Here is an 18,415-nt window from a genome sequence, read left to right as displayed (position 1 = left end):
GACCAGAGTCGGAGTTTATTCTTTAGTGTTGAGTAACGGGTTAGGAATAGATTTAAATAATTGTTGCTATTCGCCAGATATGGCAAGGAACATCATTTCGTTTCATGGATTATATAAACAAGGTTTCAGACATTCATTTGATAATAGTAATGGTTCTATTAATTATTATTTGAATGGTGTTTTTTATTTCAATGTATTACCTTGTAATGGGATTTATGAATCTGTGTTAACTGTTGATAATTTGGGAAATGATGTGTTGAATATTGATTTGTCCAATAGTTTGGACAAAGCATGCTTGTGGTATTGTCGCCTTGGCCATGTAAAAAAGAAACGCATAGCCCAACTCCAAAAGGATGGAGTCTTGGATTCATTTGACCTTAGGGACGATGACGTGTGTGAATCTTGTTTACTTGGGAAGATGACCAAGTCACCCTTTACTGGCACTTGTGAAAGGGGTGAGGGTCTATTGGATCTCATACACCGATGTGTGTGGGCCCTTTAGATCCACCACAAGGGATGCTTTCCGCTTTTACATGACTTTTGCGGATGACTATAGCAGATGTGGATGCAAAAATCAGAAACCTTTGAAAAGTTCAAAGAGTTTAAGAATGAAGTGGTGAATCGGCTGGGCAGGAAAATCAAGATGCTTCGGGTCAGACTGAGGAGGAGAGTACCTAAGTCTTGAGTTTCACGACTATCTAAAGGAATGCGGAATTGTTTTGCAATTGACGCCTCCGAGAACGCCACAATTGAATGGTGTGGCTGAGAGACGTAATCGGACCTTGTTGGACATGGTTCCTTCTATGATGAGTCAGGCTTCGTTACCAATAGATTTCTGGGCGTACGCCTTAGAGACGGCCACCCATATGCTTAATTTAGTTCCCACCAAGAAGGTTACCAAAACACCTCACGAAATGTGGACAGGGAAAGCTCCCTCATTGGCGCATATCAAGGTTTGGGTTTGCGAGGCTTTCGTAAGACGAGAGACTCACGACAGGCTCGAACCTCGTAGTGAGAAGTGTTATTTCATCGACTATCCACAGAAGTCCTTTAGCTATCTCTTCTACAGACCGAGTGACAATGTTGTCTTCGTTGCGAGGAGAGGGGTTTTCCGAAAAAGAGAACTCATAAGCCAAGAGGACAGTGGGAAGCAAATTGATCTTGAAGAAATTCAAGAGCAAAGCGATGAAGGAACTTCTAACACCGGCACTCAACCTGAGGAGGAAACTCCTGTTGAACCTGTTGACGAGTCCTTACCTCTTAGACGTTCCAGTAGGGCTAGTGTTCCACCCGAGTTGTATGGATTCCATATTACTACTGAAGGGGATACATTTATTAGTGATAGTACTCTAGTAAATTTGGACGAACCAAGCAGCTACAAGGAATTCATGGCAGGCCCGGAGTCTGCTAAGTGGAAAGAGGCAATGGACAGCGGGATTCAGTCCATGTACGACAACCAAGTTTGGAATTTGGTTGATAATTTGCCGTGTCGTAAGACAGTTAGGTGCAAGTGGATCTTCAAGAAGAAGACAGACATGGATGGGAATGTGCACACTTATAAAGTGTGATTGGTTACAAAGGGATTTACTCAAACTCCTGGAGTTGACTATGATGAGACCTTCTCGCCAGTTGCCAAGATAAAGTCTATTAGAGTGATGCTCGCAATAGCTGCGTTTCATGATTATGAAATATGACAGATGGACGTGAAAACTGATTTTCTTAATGGAAAGTTGGTTGAGGATGTTTACATGAATCAGTCAGAGGGTTTTGTTAATGCGAAGCATCCAAATAGAGTGTGTAAGCTTGAGAAATCCATTTATGGATTGTAGCAAGCATCTCGTAGATGGAATCTTTGTTTTAACGAGAAGGTCAGAGAGTTTGGCTTTCTGCGAAGCGAAGATGATTCATGTGTGTATGTCAAGGCCAGTGGGAGTATAGTGAGCTTCCTCGTATTATATGTTGATGACATACTACTCATAGGAAACGACATCCCAACCTTGCAGGAGGTCAAGTACTGGCTTGGGAAGTGTTTCGCTATTAAGGACCTCAGAGAGGCTGCGCATATTCTGGGAATAAGGATAATAAGAAACAGAAGTAAGAGACTGATAAGACCGAGTCAGGATGCATACTTGGATAAGGTACTAAAGCATTTTAGTATGTAAAAATTCAAGAAAGGGGAGTTGACAATCCAAAGCAATACCAAGTTGAGTAAGACTCAATGCCTGAGTACAGAGGCAGGAATAGCAGATATGAGCCGAGTACCTTACGTTTCCGCAGTTGGCTCTATCATGTACGATATGACTTGTACTCGCCCTGATGTGGCCTTCGCTTTGAGCATGGTCAGCAGATATCAAGGGAACCCTGGTAGAGCACATTGGATTGCTGTCAAGAATATTCTTAAGTAACTACGAAGGACCAAGGAATGGTTTCTAGTCCTTGATGGGAGTGATGACTTAAGGGTACGAGGGTAAAGTGACGCTAGTTTTCAGACAAATCGGGATAATTATCGATCGCATTCGGTCTGGGTCTTTACCCTGAACGGAGGAGCAGTGACTTGGAAACGTTCCAAGCAAGAGACGATGGCTGATTCAACGTGCGAATCAGAGTACATTGTAGCAAGCGAAGCGTCGAAAGAGGCTATATGGTTGAAGAACTTCATCGGAGACCATGGAGTCGTGCCATCCATAAAGGAGCCTATGGAAATTTTCTGTGATAATGAAGGAGCAGTTTCCTTAACCAAGGAACCAAGGGATCATGGCGGATCTCGACATATCAACAAAAAATACCATTTCATTAGACATCCGGTAAAAGAGGGACTCCACATTGTGAAGAGGGTTTCGTCAGAAGATAACCCAACATATCCCCTTACGAAGGGACGGAGTAGGGTAGAGCATTTGCAGCACGCTAGGAGCGTTGGGCTAAAGGACGATATTAGTTTAGATTAGATAGGTAGGAAACTTGTAATAGATAATTTTGTTTTCAACATTTGATGATTAAATAAAGGTGTGTTATTTATAAGAAAGTTTACTATCTTGTGTTGATTATTTATCTATTGTTTCTATTTTGCATGTTTTGACTTCCTGAATAATAAGATTATTCAAATAGTCCACAATCGCTCATATATTGGAAGTAGATATGAAGGAAGATTGTCATGAATTTTTTTGTAGATTGTCTAAAATGTTTTAGACATTGCAAAGGATTGCTACAAAGTTCATGAGTGCTTATGAAATATGATTTGAGCATTGGAATAAACCCGCGCTTGCTGGTATCACTTCATGAGAAGTATCACGAGTGATCGGAAGATGATAAAATCATATAATCTTTAAACCTAGAGATATGGTTATTGTTTGCTAGTTGATTATACATTGATAATGGGAAAACGCATCAGTAACTTGATGTTATAAAATGCATTATTGTGTGTGACTTAACTAGTGAATGATAAAAGCATATAAGTCGAAGTTTTTCAGTTCCTTTTATTCTAAGAGGATAAAAGCGATATCTGGCCACTCGATGATTTGGTTTGACTTATGTGCCAGGCCCGGTCAGGATGAAGTTGATGTGTTCAACTAAATTCTATGTCGAACAAATCAGAAATCGACGAAGAAAATGTTAGACAATAAGTATTGTTAGCATGATATCTAGAACAGAGGATTATACGATCACTTATCTAAAGGACAACATTTCGATCAGAGTTGACAACAGTGTATAAGAGCTACGATTGCTAATCGGATCTTGAAGACATATGTGAGATATAGTTACAAGACTTATCCAAGTGGGAGACTGTTGGATTAGTGTCTAAGCCTGTAACTATATTTGGTATGTACTTGACCCGATTGTGCATGGTCCTTTTAGGTTGCCTTCACTAAAGCAACTTGACAAGGTAATTTGATGAGAGAGAGAGACAGAGGATAATATGATTTATTAATATATAATAATAATAATAATATATTAAAGGAGAAATCATATTTATTTAGTTAGTATTAGTCATAAGTTAATTAGGAATTAATTTGGTGACTAAAAGAGATTAATTAAATAAAGGGGCATAAACTGTCAAATGTATGATAGTTGAGTTTTGGGCTGGGAAACCTAATGGACTAAGGGGGAACGAAATTATGATGAAGGATCATCATATTTTCGTCCAAGGCCCTATTCCAGAAGGTTCCTTGGGCTGCTTGGTGACTAAGCTGTCCAATAGGGTTTAGACTGAAACCCTAGCAACCTACAGTATAAATAAGACCCCTAGCCTTCAATTTTCGGCCACTTGCTTCCCAAGAGAAACCCAAGATCGAAATTAAGCATCCTCCCTCCTCTCTTATAGTTTCCTTCTTACTTGTGGTGTTTGTAATCCATTAGAGGAGTTACAATTGTGACTCTAAGCTCCAAGAAAGAAGATTCGAGCTTCCATTGAAGAGGTAAACATATGGATCTAATTCTATATGTTAAATTATGAAATATGTATGCTAGTTTAGGGTTTGGAAGTCTTGGATTCATTGCATGTACAATAGAGAAACCTAGATCCAAGCATTAGGGTTTGTATGAGCACATAGGATTGTTCTTATGCATAAAACCCATGAGTATTATCTTCACCATTTCCGTAATCTCATATTCAAATCAATAAAGGCAACAAGGCAGGTGATCTCTCTCACCTCCCAAGGTTTTATGTCGGAGATCCTATAAAGGATCTAGGGATTTCCTTGTAACTCGCTTGTCTAACTTTGATCAACATTCGACATTTGCATTGCCTCATACACCATAGCCTCTCATACAACTAGGTTAAATATTACTTGATCAATTTTTGGCTAAAAGAATTTGGCGCCCATCGTGGGGTCGTGGTGTTCACAATCGTTCGAGAAAAATGTCTACCAAACCGACCTTATCCTCTTCATCCATTCCTCCAATTTAATCGAAAAACATTCCACCTCCTCCAAGCGGAGCTCCCAAGAATACTTTTGAGGAACTGAAGAAAAACACCTCTCTAGTCGCTACCTAAGGATTTCAGGATCCTCTTGTAATGATTTCCAATAACGAGCTCTTTTCTATGATCAAGAGATTGGAAAGACAATTCACTTAACATCAGGAGGACAACAAGACGGTACTCAAGAAATGGAGAGAATGAGAGAGGATATCCACAAACCCCAAGAATCAGCACCCTCGATCTTGTTGCCCAAGATCTTGAACTTTCACAATAAAGGATCCTTATAAAACCGTTGGTATATAGGATCCTCAACACTGGCCCCTGCTTCCGCTTGGGGTGAAACTCCAAAAGATCGAGCTCATGTGATCAAAGATCCCAACGAAACCTTCGTCACTCCCACAAAAAGGATTCTGGTAACTCCGTGAATAATAATACTTTTAATACTACTCTATGGATATTGATTCCAGAATGAGCCTGATCATGGCAAAAGAACTTCAATAGTTAAGGCATATGATCTCAAGTGTGCCAGGAGTGGTCCAAACTATGCTGAAAGTTTCCCCAATGAGCCACAGAATCTCAAGATTTGCTCCTGCAATTGCTGAAATCGAAGTCCCAAAGCGCTTCCAATCTCCAAGCATGAAGCCTTACGATGGGACTACGGATCCTAACGAACATGTGGCACAATACAGGAAAAGAATGGAGATCATATCTATTCCCACACATTTGAAGGAAGCTTGCCTATGCAAGGGTTTCGGTTCAAGCCTCATAGGATCAGCCCTAAAATGGCTTCTTAACGCTCCTCCTTACTTTATTATTTCATTTGCTTACTTAGTTAATCTTTTTAACAATCAACTTTGTTGTAGCAGAACATTCGAAAAGATCATCAATGATCTTTACCGAGTAGTTTAGGATCCTAAGCAATTCCTTAAGGATTGTGTGAACAGTTTTGGTAAGGAAGCCCTCAACATCCCCAACATCAATATGACAATTGTCATAGAAGTCTTCAAAATGGGCTTAAAGAAGGACACTCCCTTCTACAAAGAACTTGTAATGAATCCATGCAAACCAATGTACGAAGTGAGAAATAGAGCACTAAGATTCTTAAGGCTAGAAGAAGACAAGGAGATACAAAAAAGGGGGCAACCCACCAAACTCATATTATAACCACAATAGGAAGGCCGACTCCTCGGGTCAAATATCCTATAAATCCAAACCCAATAATCATCGGCTTAATGCCCTTGAAGATGAATGGGATCAAGAAGAATTTCCTAAGATTACTGAATATTTATTTTCTATGGATATTTCATGTTTAATATTTTCTATGCAGGATCTTGGTGAAAAAACGAGATGACCAAGAAAGGGAGAAAAGTCCACCACCTGGAAAGATAAGTCCAAATGGTGTGCATACCATGAGGACTTTTGTCACATTATGGAAGATTACATAGCTTTTAGAAATGAAATCAGTTACCTACCCAACAAGGGATATCTCAATGAGATCATAGGAAGGAGAAAAGAATGATCCAATGAAAAGGATCAGGAGCCCGATAGGATCCTAGAGAAACCAGGATCCCCTCCTGCAGACGCTAAGGTAAACAATGTTATATCTATAGGATCTAACATTTGTGGTACCCCTTATTCTACAACAAAATGCATGCCAAAGTGTTGAAGACGGAGAAAGAAGAAAGGCCTCAGAAGAATACATCAATTACAAACGAGAAGGATATCACCTTCTACGAAACAGACATGGCAAATGTCTAGGATCCCCACCACAATAGGATAATGATCACTCTATACATTGCCAACCATTTTTTCAGAAGAATCCTTGTCGATAGAGGATCCTTAATAAACATTATACTCGTGGATGCTTTAAAAAGAATGATCATCCCCAAGTCCGAAATAGTCAAAAGATCCTTAGTACTGATAGGACTCAGTGGTGAAACAAAGCATACGTCCGACAAAATAAAGTTGCTTATCTACATAGAGGGGGTAAACTATATGCAACGATTTTGTGTAATTCATACATTATCCTCCTATAATATTATATTAAGAAGGCCTTGGATCCATGACATGAAGGCGGTCTCATCGACGTACCATCAATGTGTGAAGATGACCACCCCATGGGCGATAGTAAAGATCATAGGTGACCAACAAGAATGCAAGGAGTGTAACAAGACCTCAATGAAGACTTCCAAAATCCCACGACAAGCATCACAAGTAAAGAAAAAAGCACAAGATGTACTAGAAGCCAAAGAGCAAGTTGACCTTAAGGATCCTAATATGAAAGTACTCATAGGATCCTTGCTGCCAGATAATATAAAAGAAGATATAATAAATTTCATTAGAGAAAGAAGGAAAATATTCGCATATAAACATGAAGACATGGCAGGTATAGTAAAAAATATTACAACCCATAAACTTAACATTGATCCTTGTTTCAGACCCATACATCAAAAATGAAGGAAGTTTGCACCCGAGAGAAATCAAATTAACCATGAAGAAGTACATAAATATTATTAAAACAGGAATGATTAAAGAGGTCAAGTTCCCAAGGTGTCTAGCTACCGTAGTCTGTGTACAAGAGAAGAATGGTAAATGGAGAGTATGTGTAGACTATACGGATCTTAACAAGGCTTATCCTACGGATCCCTTACACTTACTACATATAGATTCCATGATAGATGCTACGGATGGCAATGAACTATTAACATTCATGGATGCATCAGCAGGGTTGCAACAAATTCAAATGGAACCATCTGACCAAGAGAATACTGCATTCATAACCCCAATAGCTATATATTGTTGTATGACTTTGCCCTTTTGTCTCAAAATGCAGGCGCAACATACCAAAGGCTAGTTAACGGGATGTTCAAGGAAAAATTGGGGGATAATATGGAAGTCTACATCGACGACATGGTGGTCAAGTTAAAGAAAAATGAAGATCACCTCAAGGATCTTGAAGAAGCTTTCAACATACTAGACTGTGACAACTTGAAATTTCTAGCCAATATAACGAATCCCAGTTGAACCTGGTAACTAGGTTGTCTAACTGATAGATATCGTTTCAAGGTTTTCAGAGGTATCCAGATCACTCGACTCCGAGTTATAACGAAGAAGTTATGACCAACCGAAGATTCGTGTAAAAACCGGCAAAACTTATAAACGTAAAAACGCAAAGTTTCAATACAATAATTATTAGCCTTAGGTGTCTAAACGAAAGTCATAGATTACGTTAAACCGTGAGCATGGATAAAAAGAACGCCCAAATCTGACTTCGTATGAGGAAGTTATGATTTTTCTAAGTTCCGAAGTGGCAGTAGACAGCTAAAAACTCGAAATAGTGATCGAGTGATTTTTGGCGGACACAACCTAAATGAGAATCGAAGATCTCGTCAATGGTAGCACAATGGTAAAAAGTCTGACAGAAACGGACATCGGATGAAGAAGTTTTGGATTTTAAACAGAGTTTTCGTGTCCCGGCCTATTAAAAATATACAATTAACAATAAATTCAAAATTTGCCAACGAAGTCTAAACGAGAGTTTTAGAGTACATTTTCACCTACGCGTGCATATAAAGAATGTAAAAAACAGAGCTTGTATGCGAAAGTTATGGATTTTACAAGTTCGAGGCACACACACCAAGACTATTTACGCCCAGCGTACTCGAGTGCTAGGCCTCGGTTCGTCCACGTCACTCCAATGCTCCGTCCGAAGATGCAGTAAGCCATGACGCATGCGAACGCCCAGCATAACCGAAGTACGCCTAGCGTAACGAGTACGCCCAACGTACTCCGAGTTTACGCCCAGCGTAATCCCTCTTTCAGCACCCTATAAATAGGATCTCATTTCCTCCCTTTCTCGCACCGAAGCTCTGCGTTTAAACCCTCGGATCCATCCTAAAGTCCCAATTTTCATATTCAAGTTCGGAAGGAAGTTTTACGCTCCCGAGATTCCCGAAAATCCCGAGAAATCCGCTTTCTCGAGTAGAAGTTCTGCTCGGTTTTCGTCTCGCCTTCTTCAATCTATCAAGTGAGTTCATACACCTACAAACACACTTTAAATACATTCTAAATGCTTTTTAAATACTTTTAAGGAGGGAATACAAGTAAACACCCGGTTATTATCATGTGAAAATATCTATCCTTTGCTATGTATTCGATATTATTATTTAATCAATCTTATGCGATTTATGACTAGTATACAAATGGATTTACTACACGTATAGCTATCTCAAACATTTTTACATGTTAAAACTCTTTATCAAACTATCTTACATACTTTATGTTTCCTTTCAAATGCTGTTAGAATCGTGTTTCAAATAAAGGTTTTCTTATACTTAAAACTGTTCTTATCAAACAAAATGCTTTCAAATCGTTTTACAGACTGACATCAAGTCATTATTTCTTAGTTATTCAACTTTCAAAGGTGTTACAAAACTTCTTTTATACTTTTATACTGTCAAATGCATGCCTATATATGTATAGTTTTATAAGTAATGTTTAAAGGACTTAGGACGGCTAGCTCACTTTATTTCATTTTCCTCGTTGGGATGTGGCCTTAGGGCATCGGTTATTCGTCTGAATGTTGTCTAGATATTAGTTATATACATCATGTATACATATATAGACATAAAAGTTCAATCAGTTGGTTCAGTGCCTTTGAGTAGCAAAGGCATACTTCGGTTATACACATACAATACTAGTAACTATAATAGGTATAGTTAGGAGATACTACTTACTATTCCAAGTACAAGGAATCATACAAGAGTCAGTTCATTCATGAGTCTATACTAATACATTACAGACTATATGAAATACAAACACATTACAAAAGATAAAAATACATAGATAGTTTACTAGATATTCATGAAATTTTACATACTACAAGTGCTATGTCAAGGAAATACTTTCATATACAAAAACAAATGGACTTTCATATGTAAATCTATTTAATACTAAGATTTGTGAGACATTTAGCTTCACGTACTTTCGAGTATGCAGTTAAAGTCCTGTGTTATATACCATAATCTCTTGTAAGGAGAGCGTGATACTTGTGTATAGATCTATACGAGATTGACAATCCTGCACCTAAGCTGTTAGCTACAGTTAGAGCGGCATGTCTAGGGTGACAAACATCATAACATTCCAACGCTTGAAGAATGTTGTTACAAGCAGTCTGGGTGATTAGTATGGTTATAAAACTCACATGGAGTATTAAAAGCACGTTGATTTACGGGGTTATCAAATGCCTTAGTGATTTTATACATACATAAATCTACTATTTTAGGCATGAAAAATACTTTTGCATTTCAGTTATGGGGACTTTTAAACTACCACCCACTTATGGACAAACATTGGATTTCTAAAAGCAAACGTTCAAAACAGTTGGGTCTTGGTAGAATGCTACTTTTTATACTAGTAGGAAATATAAGATTTTCTAAGGTTTTCAAACGTTTACAACTACTTACAAACATGTTCATTGATACAAACTTTCCTTCAAACATTTACAGGTCTTTTTGTACAGTTTTACAAATCACATTCACATAAATATTTATGAACTCACCAGCTTTATTGCTGATACTCGCTTTTAAAATAACTTTTATTCTCAGGTCACAAATAGATAGGTACGACGACCAGGTTTTGTGAAGACGGAGCAGTCAAGACTCGTCTTTTATTTTGGATATTCATTATGTAGATTTATATTATGAAAGAATGCACATGTACTTAGAATTATACTATTAATGCAATGTATGATGTTGTTGCTTGTTTACTACTTTAGATTGTTGTGATATGTGACAACCCGATATTTCAAATCTTTGTAATGACCTAAAAAGTCAAGTATTGTAACCACTTTTGAGTTAATAAAATTAACTTTGATAATAAAATGTCCAAAAAGTTCTATTTAAATTCCTTCTATGTTTAAATGTCATTAAACCATGATCGTACGTAAAAAGAACGCCCAAATCCGACTTCGTATATTGAAGTTAAGATTTTTCCAAGTTCGGCTTAGCAGCAGACAACTAAAATCTCGAATCGGAAATCGAGCGACTTTTGGTCGGAATGACCTAAACGAGAATCGAAGGTCTCGACAATGGTATTTCAGCGGTGAAAAGTCTGGCAAAAACCGACGTCAGATAAAGAAGTTATGAATTTTTAAAGAAATTCCTTAATCACGTCATTTTATAAATAAATAATAAAAATAATTTCGGAATTTGCCAACGGAATCTAAACGAAAGTTGTAGAGCGTAGTCTCACCTACGCGTGGATATAAAGACCATCGAAAACGGAGTTCGTATGAAGAAGATATGAATTTTTGAAGTTTATTAAATAAATTATATATAAATTTATATCAAAAATCCGGTAATATCCGAAGAAGGAGTCAACATCCTCATCCGAGTTACGCGCTGCGTAACCCCGTACGCCCCGCGTACCCGAGGGCCTTGGTCTCGGTCCGTCGACGTCGCCCCTATGCGAAGCTACCGACCCGCCCCATCCGACCCGCCCCATCCGATCCGTCCCATCCGAAGCCGAAGCAGTCGAGGACTCGCTCATGCATGACGTACGCGTACGCGCTGCGTACGAGCGTACGCGCCGCGTACCGAGGCTTCTCAGACCCCTTATAAATAGAAATGCGAGGGTTCCCGGAAATTCACCCCATTTCTCTCCTTTCTCTCACGATCTTGCCTCGATTTCCGTGCCCGTTCAAACCCGAAGCTCTGGTCTTTTTGCTCAAGTCCCGAGGGTCGATTTTACTCCCGAGATTTCCGAGAATCCCGAGAAAAATCCGTTTCTCAAGACGAAACTCTGCCCGGTTTTCCATCTCGCTATCTTCAAACTTTCAAGTGAGTTCATACCCCTTAATTAACCTTTTTAGATATTCTAAATGCTTTTATATGCTTTCAAGGGGGGGGGGAATACAAGTAAAACACACGAGTATTATCGTGTGTTACATAAAGAATTATTTTATATGCTTTTATATATCCAAATCAGATGTGATTTATAAACTTTATAGGAAACTTTCGTATATAAAATATGTTACAATAGAACTCTATCTTTTGAAATATAAATTGTTGTAATGCATGTATAAACTAAACATTTTCTTAGATTTTATGTATACTTGTCTATCTTAGGCTCTACAAAAATCTATACTTTCATAACAAGTGATTCCTTTTCTAGGTATTTCTAAACAAACGAGACACACTTTTAGAAAACTATAATAGGTATAGTTTTACAAGGATATTGCTAACTTTTACATACTAGAAACTTGATTTTCAAGAAGTCAATTTCATATACAAGAACAAACGAACATTTTAACACGTAAATCTATTTTTATACCACGGTTTTGTGAGACATAAACTTCACGTACGTTCGAGTACACATTTCAAGTCATGTATTATATACCAGAATCCCTTGGAGGGGGAGCATGGTGTTTGGGTATAGATCTATACGGGCTTGACAACCCGCACCCTGATTGTTAGCTACAGTCCACCGTTTGGGGTGACAAACGTCATAACATTCCAACGCCTGAAGAACGTTGTGTATAGGCATTCCGAGTCAATAGTATGGTTATAAAACTCACATGGGGTATTAAAAATGCATTGATTTACAAGCTTTTCCAACACATTGGTTATTTCACACTTACATACATTTTAGAAACAAACATTTGTCTTGAGAGAAGGCTACTTTTTTACTAATAGAAAATATAGGATTTTCTAAACACAAACAAACAAGGACAAAACATTTCATTTCATACAAACATTGTCATTTAAATACTTATGAAACTCACCAGCTTAAATGCTGATCTACTCTTTCAAAATTACTTGTATGTCCAGGAAATCAGTAATTTTAGGTATCATTATGCTTTTGATGAAGGGATGCTGCGGCACCAGTTTAATCTCATATTTTGACATCATATTGTAATTGGTTTTGAACATGTAACTTTTTGACAAATGTAAACTTTCAATTATATATATGATGGTTTTATTGCTTTCTTTACTATGTATTCTATTGTTACGCTACCACATGAGGTCATCCGCCCCCGAACGTTTCCGCCGTTCAGGTTTGGGGGTGTGACAGATTGGTATCAGAGCAATGTTTATAGTGAACTAAGTATATCGAACCACATAAGATATACAAACTATAAATGCTTAAGGGACTAACACTCTCTGACAAAACATTTTTTTTTTCGCTTAAGCAGCGTTACGTTTAACTTAAATTGATAGTTCATTTAAGTACAATTACATGCATACAACAAATTATTTTCATGATATCTAACTATACAACAAGTATTTAGACAAGTTGACACTACGATTAAGCCTCGATATATGTAATCAGATTTTGGACAAATATAGCGTGATCAACTATATTTGCCCGAGATTGGACCAACGTATATCGAGGAATGATCGTAGTAAGCAACAAGTCAAAACTTACCAAACCGTTACTAGAATCAAACACAAGAATTTAAATACTATAGGAGTATTTGCTACCTAAACTAGTTTAACTTACATGTTTTGCAAGTTTCAACTTTATTCAACTCCTATAACCCTATTTCTCGTATAGTCAAATGATTTCACCACCCCGGCGACCTCTACTTTCCCAACCAAGGCAACGGATGATGGGTCGAAGATGATCCCGAAGAGGACGAGGAACCCATAGAAGTGGATGATGACTCCGGTACCGACTCAGAACCGGAAGTGATCGATCCACCACCAGTTCAACCTCCCGTCTTCGTAAGGAACTTTCAAGGACCGACTCCCGTCTGGGGAAGTCACCTCCATCATTGGAGCCAACAACAGAACTTACGTCCTCCCTACGGCATGTGCCAGGACTTCTATGATGTCCGCGGCGGAGGTTCGGCTGATCGAGCACTCCTGGTAATGGTGGGTAAGCTAGCCAATCAGTCCTATCAGTCCGGAGTTCAAGCTAGCCGACTCCGGGATGTCAACGTGGAAGTGCAGGTTCACACTTCTGACATCCGTAGGCTGGACAAGATGCAAGACAATGCTCAACTCCAAACCGATGCATTCCAAGCGCAAATGATTGCAACCCTCGCTGAACTAAGGGAACAACAAGCCGCTTTTGATAGGCGTCTAATGGAGTCGAAGCAATCAGATGCAGAGTCAAGCTCCAAGCGCAACCTACGTCGCAAGTAGTTCTTGTCAAAGACTCAAATTTTGTTATAGCTTAGGACCTCGGCTAAAAGTCTTTAAATTTCTCGAACTTTGTAATCGGAGACCCTTATAGGGGTCAAATTTTCATGATCGTTGTATCAACTTTTATATTAATATAAATGACACTATTATTACTACGTTGAGTATTTCGTTCAAACCTTGAAAAGTCTTTGAGAAACCAAATACTTGTTTCATACTTTCAGTCTTACAAATAACTTTCATCCTTCTATTTTAAGACTCATACTAGCATCTGTTGTTGAACTATAGCAGTTTCGTTCATGAGACACATTAATTCTCTATTCTATGGAACTCTTATCTTTACCTTTTCAACCTATAGTTGAAGGATGCCTCCGCGTAGGAATCCAAGGCGAAACAACGGTGGGGAAGCACCTGTACCACCACCACCTCCACCACCTCAATTTGATGCTGTTATGTTCCAAGCAGCAGTCACCGCAGCAGTAGCAGCTGCCATGTCACAGATCAATAACTCGAGTACTAATGGCTCAGGATCTGGCACACACCCATCCAACCATGGCGAGAGTCATGGACCACCCCGAGAATGCACCTATAAGGACTTTACTAACGCCAAGCCCCAGATGTTTTATGGATCTGGTGGTGTGTTAGCCCTGAGACAGTGGATTGAAAGGACAGAGTCAGTCTTTGAAATCTGCTCCTGTCCCGAGCACAACAAAGTCAAATTTGCAACTTTCACCCTTATTGATAGAGCTTTAACTTGGTGGAATGGCCACGTTAAAGTACTTACCATGATAGTGGCAAACTCCATAAGCTGGGAGAGCCTAAAAGCCATGATGATGAGAGAATACTGCCCACGGGGAGAGATTCAAAAGCTCGAACACGAACTATGGACTCTTGGAATGGTTGGTACCGACATCGCAACTTATACCAACCAATTCTGCGATCTGGCAATCCTTTGCCCAGATATGATTGCTCCCGAGAGCAAGAAAATAGAAAGGTACATCTGGGGACTGACGCCCCAAATACGATCAAGCGTGTTAGCTTCCAAACCTGACACCTTTGAAAGTGCTAAGGAACTGGCACAATCTCTGATTGACTACAGAGGTCATCAGAACTCAACCGTTTCTGCACCAGAACCACAGAAAGCAAACAACAACAATAGGAAGAGAGTATGGAATAAAGGGAAGGGTGGGTCTTCCCAAGAATCCGCAAAGAAACAACTGGTTTCAGTGAATGCTGCCACTGTACCTACTACAGTCCCTACAAATCCCTACCCCACAAAGCCTTATGTGGGTAACCTTCCAAAGTGCACCAAATGCACTTACCACCACCATGGACCTTGTCGGGAAATGCAGTGCGCCAACTGCAACCGGAAGGGACACACAGCCCGTTTCTGCAAGGACCCCGCAAAGCCGATCACTCAAGTTCCTAGTGCGGGTGTAGGCCAGACTTGCTACGGCTGTGGCGAGGTGGGCCACTACAAGAGGAACTGCCCTAAGGCAGCAGGCACCAGCGGTGTGGGACGAGTTTTGGCGATAGGCCACGACGAAGCTGTAGCTGACCCAACTGTAGTTGCTGGTACGTTCCTTCTCGATAATTCATATGCATGCATATTATTCGATAGTGGAGTGGAGAGAAGCTTCGTGAGTCAAAACTTTATTCATTTACTTAAACCTAAACCTAGCAAGTTAGAAAAATCATTCACTGTAGAGATGGCCAATGGAAAAACCGAAAACACTAACTGCATATACATGGGCTGTACGTTAACTTTAGACGGCCATTCTTTTCCAATAAATCTCATGCCGGTCCAAATTAAAAGTTTCGACGTCATAGTCGGCATGGATTGGTTGAGTCTTCTCCGCGCCGACATCATGTGCTTTGAGAAAGCAGTCCGTCTTAATCTCCCTAACAACGAAACATTAGTTATCTACAGCGACAAATCAAGTACAAACCTTCGCATCATTTCGTGCATCCAAGCTCGAAAGTGCTTGCGGAAGGATTGTCGAGCATTCCTAGCGCACATCGTTGATACAAGTCAAGAACTGAAGGACATCAAGAACATTTCAGTAGTACGCGACTTTCCCGATATCTTTCCTGAAGAACTACCAGGATTACCACCACAACGCCAAGTCGAATTCAGAATCGACTTAGTTCCAGGGGCTACCCCAGTAGCGAAGTCACCTTATCGTCTCGCACCAGCAGAGATGCAGGAACTTTCCAGTCAACTTAATGAACTCCTTCAAAAAGGATTCATAAGACCAAGTTTCTCACCTTGGGGAGCACCGGTCCTGTTTGTAAAGAAGAAGGACGGATCATTTCGTATGTGCATCGACTACAGAGAGCTGAACAAACTTACTGTCAAGAACCGTTATCCTCTACCCCGTATTGACGACCTATTCGATCAAATTCAAGGAGCAAACTACTTCTCAAAGATAGATCTACGATCCGAATATCACCAATTACGAGTTCTAGAGGCGGATATTCCAAAGACAGCTTTCCGAACTCGTTATGGACACTACGAATTTGTAGTGATTCCGTTCGGATTAACCAATGCACCAGCAGTATTTATGGACCTAATGAATAGGGTATGCCGTCCTTACTTGGATCAGTTCGTCATCGTCTTTATCGATGATATACTTGTCTACTCCCGAAGTGAGGAAGAGCATAGTCAACACCTACAAAAAGTCCTAGAAACACTGCGAACGGAGAAACTCTATGCGAAGTTCTCTAAATGCGAATTTTGGATTCGAAGAGTCGAATTTTTAGGCCACGTTGTTAGCGAGAAAAGGATACACGTGGACCCCTCCAGAATTAAGGCCATTGAGAACTGGTCGGCACCAAAGACACCTACATAAATTCGTCAATTTCTAGGTCTCGCTGGCTACTATCGCAGATTCATAAAGAACTTCTCTAGCATTGCGAAACCTCTTACTACATTAACCCAGAAAGGCGTGGCCTTTGGCTGGGAAACGAAACAAGAGAAGGCATTCCAGACGCTAAAACAGGCCTTGTGCACCGCACCGATACTATCCCTCCCTGAAGGGATAGAAGACATCGTAGTGTATTGCGATGCGTCAAATCAAGGACTTGGTTGTGTTCTTATGCAGAGAGGGAAGGTTATTGCTTATGCCTCCCGACAGCTTAAGACACACGAAGTGAACTATACGACACACGATCTTGAGTTAGGAGCAGTGGTATTTGCTCTGAAGATCTGGAGACACTACTTATACGGAACAAAGAGCACTATTTTCACCGATCACAAGAGCCTTCAACACATTTTCAATCAGAAGGAACTCAACATGCGACAACGACGATGGGTTGAGTTACTAAATGACTACGAATGCGAAATTCGTTATCATCCTGGCAAGGCTAACGTGGTAGCTGACGCCCTCAGTCGAAAGGAATACACTGGTCGGAGGGTAAAATCTCTGACTATGACTATCCATTCCCACTTATCCACACAAATTAAGGCGGCACAAATGGAAGCTTTGCAACCTGAAAATGTGGCGGGTGAATCCCTGCGAGGAATGGAAAAGAATCTAGAAGTCAAGGGTGGCGGAGCCTACTATCTCATGGACCGAATCTGGACCCCGAAACATGGTGGTTTCAGAAACGTAGTCATGACCGAAGCACACAACTCAAGATATTCCGTTCACCCAGGTTCGGATAAAATGTATCTGGATCTTAAGAAACTGTACTGGTGGCCTAACATGAAAGCAGAAATTGCTACCTTCGTAAGTAAATGCCTTACTTGCCCTAAGGTTAAGGTCGAGTATCAGAAACCGTCAGGATTACTACAACAACCGGAGATACCAGAATGGAAATGGGAGCGGATTACTATGGACTTCATAACCAAGTTACCCAAGACGACGAGTGGACTCGATACCATATGGGTCATCGTCGACAGATTAACCAAATCCGCACATTTCCTACCCATCAAGGAGACTGACAAAATGGAAAAGCTTACAAGAACTTACTTAAGGGAAGTAGTGCGACTGCATGGCGTTCCGATATCCATTATCTCCGATAGAGATAGTAGATTCACTCCAAGATTCTGGCAGTCACTAAAAAGTTCCTTAGGGACTAGGCTAGACATGAGTACAGCCTACCACCCACAAACAGACGGGCAAAGTGAGAGAACGATACAAACTTTAGAAGATATGCTAAGAGCCTGTGTGATTGACTTTGGAAAGGCATGGGATATCCATTTACCCCTTGTCGAATTTTCATACAACAATAGTTATCATACAAGCATAAAGGCTGCTTCGTTCGAAGCCCTCTATGGTCGAAAGTGCAAATCCCCTCTGTGCTGGACTGAAGTTGGCGATACCCAGTTAGCTAAAGGAAGAGTTCCTGA

Source organism: Lactuca serriola, chromosome 9, assembly GCF_051521515.1.
Source record: "Lactuca serriola cultivar US96UC23 chromosome 9, Lser_US96UC23_V15, whole genome shotgun sequence".
In the NCBI taxonomy this organism is placed as follows: Eukaryota; Viridiplantae; Streptophyta; class Magnoliopsida; order Asterales; family Asteraceae; genus Lactuca; species Lactuca serriola.
Note: the sequence above shows the minus strand (reverse complement) of the source record.